Source organism: Tenrec ecaudatus, chromosome 7, assembly GCF_050624435.1.
Source record: "Tenrec ecaudatus isolate mTenEca1 chromosome 7, mTenEca1.hap1, whole genome shotgun sequence".
Taxonomy (NCBI): domain Eukaryota; kingdom Metazoa; phylum Chordata; class Mammalia; order Afrosoricida; family Tenrecidae; genus Tenrec; species Tenrec ecaudatus.
Genome location: NC_134536.1, coordinates 7844499 through 7850327, shown reverse-complemented (window position 1 = coordinate 7850327; position 5829 = coordinate 7844499).

The following is a 5829-nucleotide window of genomic DNA, read 5'->3' as shown; positions in this document are numbered from 1 at the left end:
TTCATGAGTCAAAAATACAAAACAAAATTACTGTCAGAGAGTGGATTCTGACTCCTGAGAGCCCTGTGGGGCAGGACGGAGCTGCCCCCTTTGGGTTTCAGACACTTGAAAATCTTTACAGGAGAGAGCCTTGTTCTTTCCCCTTACAGAGTGCCTGGGGGGTTTGAACCACTGACCTTGACGTCGGCAGCGCAACGTGTAGCCCTTTCTGCCCACCAGAAACCACACTGCTATCGAGTCAGCCTTTCCATTTACAAACTCAGATGTGCGGAAGGCTGACTTCTCTAAGACTTAATCCAACCTGGCTGACAAGAGCTTTTTTCTTCATCTGGTAGAGAACTTGATCTTGCCCGAGTCCAGTGTCCCGGGACGGGAAAGCATTCCGTTAGCTCAGGATTCTCTCCATCCTATCTCCTAGGTTTCTTTTTCTTCCCGGGTAGGAACTCAGAGGTTCTGGGGTTAATGTACTCAGCTGCTAGCAGAAAGGCTGAAGGTTCTCATCTACCCAGAGGTGCCTGAGATGAAAGCCCAGGGGGTGGGGGTGGGGCTGCTGGGAGTTGGCTTGCTTTGCGTGGTTTTGTTGTTGGGGAAGGTGTTGGGTTCCCCCTGCTTCCAGAGAAGTCCTCTGTCCCCACCTTGGCCTTCTACAATGAGGTCAATATTGGAAGCTCCCCTTTGAGCCTGAGGCCTGGCCTGGCCACCCTCCACAACTGCTCTCTATAACTGCCCTCGTGCTCAGCAGCGGATGCCTCAGCTCTGCTGCTAGGTCACCGGGTCAGCTGTAGGTGAGGGCCTCAACAGGTTCACGGAAAAACCCCATTGCTTCTGTCATTCCAGACTTCTCATGCTCTTGTGAAGGCCACACATCTTCCACTCAGGAAGGTGGAACCGGTTGGTTCCAGCTCAGCCTGCCCAGCCCCCACCTGCACAGGGAGTAGCCCTGCCCTCTGCAGTAGATGATTCAGGAGCATCCTGGGGCCCCTGACAGGGGCTGGGCAAGCCTGGCTTCTGACAACCATCTAATTGACAGGAACAGGCTGGTGGGCCCCACACAGGCAGCTGGGGGTGGGGCTCAGCCCGCCACTGCCAGCCCCACACTCCCTGCTCGCTGCTGCTCAGTCGCCTCTCTGCCCGCTTTCCTCTCTCTGTTTTCCCCCAAACCCACAGATCACCACAATGGAAGAAAACCCAAACAAACCCGACCTGCCACCATCTCGTTGTTTCTAAACTCATGGCGACCCGTGTCTTACAAAGTAGAACTGTCCCGGAGGCTTCTCTTGGCTGTCATCTTTACAGAAGTAGCCCCGCCCCCTCCCTCCCTTCCTTCCATGGGGTCCCTGGTGGGGGTGGGTAGAGGTAGGGGTGGGGGCGTATATGTCTGAACCAAGCTTTAGGGTTGGCGCTCAAGTGCAAACTGTTTGTACAGCCCAGGGGCCTCTCTGCTTCCTCAGCCCACAGCATCATTTTCTAGGAGTCTGGAAAAAAGAAAACCTGCCCCGGACGCTTCCTCTAACCCTCAAGCCCGTGGCTGCCAGGCCTACTTGCCGAGTCTTTGCCAACTTCGTTTCTGGTCTGAAGAGGGTGATTCATGCCTGCTGGCCAGGGGCGGGAAGCCCAGAGGGACTCACAGAGGAGTCCTTTGACATAGCATTCGGCCACTAGAATGTTCTCCCTGGCTGCCATCATTGTAGGGGCTGGAGTGAGGCTGGTTAGGAGGTGAGGGTGATGCATATTTGGGAATGGGGGATGCTTTGGAGACAGAAAGAGCATAACCCACTGCCGCCCAGTAGGTCCCGACTCATAGTGGTCATGTAAGGCAGAGGAGTCGCTCCATAGGGCTTCTAAGGCTGTACTCTTTACCAAAGCAGACAGCCCCATCTTTCTCCTGTGGATGAGCTGGTGGGTTTGAACCACCTACCTTTCAGTGAGTAGTCCAACACTTAACCCCCTGCGCTACCTGGGCTTGGTGGGAAGGGGGCATTCCTGGAATGCTGTGCGTGTCTTTAAGGCAGGGGCTTTATTGTTCCGTGTCTCTCAGGCCCTTTGGGGACTGATTGCGGTGGATTCTAGACGGTCTGTTTCAGCCCGCTCGGCTCTTTTCTAGACGAGGCTCATCTTGAATGTATCCTGGCTCTGGCTATTCTATATCATGTATGGTTGATGCAACAACTAGGCAAAGACAGGCAAGTATCTTTTGTAAACACACTCAGGAACCATTTGTCTGCTGAACTTTGCATCTCCTGGGGAGGACCCCTCTCCAACTCCCACCCTCCACCTCCTCCCTAGGAAGGCGCCCAGTTTGTGAATGATTAAACAGCCAGTGAGGGTCAGTTGGAGGGAAATGTGTACTTGCCGGTCTCATTGTGCTTTTTAGTGCATCTCATTTCTCTCTTTGACCTGAAGCAGTCAGCGCTGAGCTGAGGACAGACCTGAGCCCCAGTCTGGCCGGGTTGACACAAGGGAAAGATTTGAAGGGGTGCTAAGGCCATCAGGAGACCCACCCTGGTGCTCCTGTGCCTCTTGCCAGCATTCCCTGTCCCTTTGGTAGCAATGTAGCCCCTGTGGTGTGACAACCACGCCATCTCCGTGGAGTCAGCGGGGCCAGAAAATGTGAAGCAAGAATCTATGAGTAATGAGCCCACCCCATAGGTAGCCACTCTGACTTCTGAAACACAAGCGCCCAGCAGAGTGCTCTTGAGAAACAGGAAGTCATTGTAAGAACTGCTCAGTGATTACACTGCAGACATGTTGCAAAGGAGAGTCGAATTACTTAAAAGCAAAGCACAGCTTTTAAGATGCAAAGCCAAAGGCCAAGGAAAGAGATGGATCCAGGCAGCTGGTCTGTAGAGCAGGCGTCCTCAAACTATGGCTCACGGGTCACATGCGGCCCGCCAAGGACATTTATCCCGCCCGCCAGGTGTTTTTGCCCTGTTTTGTTTTTTTTACTTTATAATAAGATATGTGCAGAGGAATTTGTGCATAGTTGTTTTAAAAAACAAACAACACTATAGTCCGCCTTCCAACGGTCTGAGGGACAGTGAACTGGCCCCCTGTTTAAAAAGTTTGAGGATCTCTGCTGTAGAGTCTGCTTCCTGGAGAAGTCGCTGGCCAGCCTGCACCAACAGCCTCTGGCATTTGTTATCCCCACAGGGAAGCCTGGCTCTTTGGGGAGAGGGTGTCTGTAGGTCTTGGGTGGTGGGAAGATTCCCGCCCTGCTCACTTAGCAACTGTAATTTTAGTGGGAACGTTGGCAGGACTTATTTAAACAGACCCATTAGAAAAATGCATTCTAAAACCAAAGGGCACCCTCCTCACCGCTTTACAACCCTTGATGACAAAGATCTCGATCCCTGGGAAACGAGTGAGAGATGTGGGTGGGGCCGTGCTATAAAGTGCACCTGGAAAGTAAGGCAGAAACTGCACTTAAAAAAGAAATCAATAAATAACATCACACTGAAGGTTTGGAGCAACTCTGTATTGAGCAGAGGAGCCCTGGTGCTGTGGTGGTTACAACCTGGGCTGTTAACCACAGGTCAATGGCTCAAAACCACCAGCCATTCCGCCAGCTTTCTCCTCTGGCTCAGAGTACAGTCTCAGAAGCTCACACGGGCAGTTCTGCCCTGTCCCATAGGGTTGCTGGGCAATCAGCATGGACTTGATGGCAGCGAGGGTTTAGGTTTGGGTTTGAGCAAGTTTCTCCACGCCACCTTTCCGGTAGCGGGCTCTCCTGTTCTGTCTCTGCGGCACATGGGGCATTCTCACACTTTTTCTGACTTCCCCCATTAGGCTGTTCCACAGTCCAGCGTCAAATAGCTTTCTGAAACCAGAAACGTGTAAGTGACTTGCTTTATGGCAGCGGTGGCTTTATTTGGTAGCCAGGAACAGAACCTTCCAGTTCCGAGGTCGACAGGTCAAGGACAGATATAGGCAGGTCAGCGGGTCCCCAGCCTCTTTGCGCCCTCTCAAGTTACGGGGGCCCCACAGAGCTTACGTCATTTGTGTTCTATCTATTGATATCTACTGTTTTAGAAAGGGAAGCAGAGCACAAGCATCCTCAAGCCCTCAAACCCCAGCAAGAAGACAGCAAAGTGACTCCTTCAGGGCACCAGCTAAGAAATGCATTCTGCACACTGGTGTGTGTGTGTGTGTGTGTGTGTGTATGCCTCATGAGTGCCCTGTACTTTAAACTCTATAGCCCCAAGGAAGAATGCAGAATGCTAGCACAAAGAGAAGGGTAAAAATAACGTCCTTTCCGGGCCAGTGACTTGCTGGTTTCTCACAGTAAGATAACAGCAGAGCTGAGTGTAAAATTTACTTTCACTAACTCTTAGCTTACTTTCTTAGGTGCGTTTAACACATTAATTGGTCACTGATTGGTTTAATTGCCTCCTAGTCACCTCCAAGGTGAGGGAGAGATTGCTGCCCTCAGGTGATTGAATGACTGGACACATTGGACGGCTGAGATTGACAGTTTATTAGCCACGTGGACTCACAGCCCAGGGGATGAGGACCCCACATACCATGCAGGGGTGGCACGGGGAGAGGGGGCGGGGGGGGTTTACAGAGTGAATGCACAGGGCCCACGGGAAGCCAGAGGTGCCTTGGTGGCATAGTGGGTTACACAATGGACTGCTAACTGCAGAGTTGGCCATTTAAAGCCACCAGCTGCTCAGACCCTTTCTACCCTGGTAAAGTGTGGCGTACAGTCTGGAAAACCCACAGGGCAGTTCTGCTGTGTCCTGTTGGTCATTATGAGTTAGAATGGACTCGATGGCAGGGAGTTCTTTTGGAGGGTGGGAGGCCAACTTTGTGTATCAAGAAGGTGGGCTCCTTGGCTCCCCGAAAAGTTAAAGGGCTATAAAATATCAAGTTGACTCCTTTACCTACTAAATGATAAGCCCTTTAAGGGAAAGGTTATGTTTTCTAATGTAAGGATTTAGCAAATCCTCTGGCCACAAGGAACCCTGGTGATTCAGTGGTTAAAGCCCTTGGCAGTCAATGGAAAGGTTGGCAGTTCAAACAACAATCTGGTTCCATAATGATTTACAGCCTCAGAAACCCTTTGGCGGTGGCAGTGCTGCTCTGCCTTATAGGTTCACTTTGAGTCAGAATCTACTCGATGTCAATGGGTTTTTGGCTAACCCAAGCCCCAAAGCCTCTCTTCTATCACATGATATCTATCCTCTATCACACGATACCTATCCATCTTCCCTACAGAGAAGTTGGGAGAATAGTGAAACAAGATGGTGCATTCTCCACCTACAACAGAGGTGGAATCCACATTCCATAAAGATCAGTTGGAGTCCTAATACTGGCACCAGAGAATCCGAGGTGGTTTGGGAAGAGCTTTTATGTTAATCAGGTCACACCAAGAGTACAGTGGAGCATAAGCCTACTTCCTTCCAAGTGACGCCTTATAAAGAGTGCGTACAGTCCATGTGATGATGGAGTCAGATTTATCAGTAACTCGTGGAATCCCAAAGGTTACAAGTAGCTATGAAGGACCTCCCTCCAGCACCGAGGGCATGATTTGGGTTTCGAGCTTCCCAAAACGGGAGATCACAACTTTCTGTTCTTAAAGGCACTCATCTGGAGGATTTTATCATGATAGTCCTAGCAAGGTAGGGCAACCTACATGTACCAATTGTTAATATTTTGACATTAACTTACTATAATAAAGTCCCCCTCCCCTTTCTAAACTCAACTATTTGGAAGTTGCAGACATCATGACACTCAGTATGTATCATTCGAGAACCAGGACATTCTCCTGTTATCAGGAGGCCATCACACACAAGACATTTAACATTGACTCACTAATCTAGACGAAAA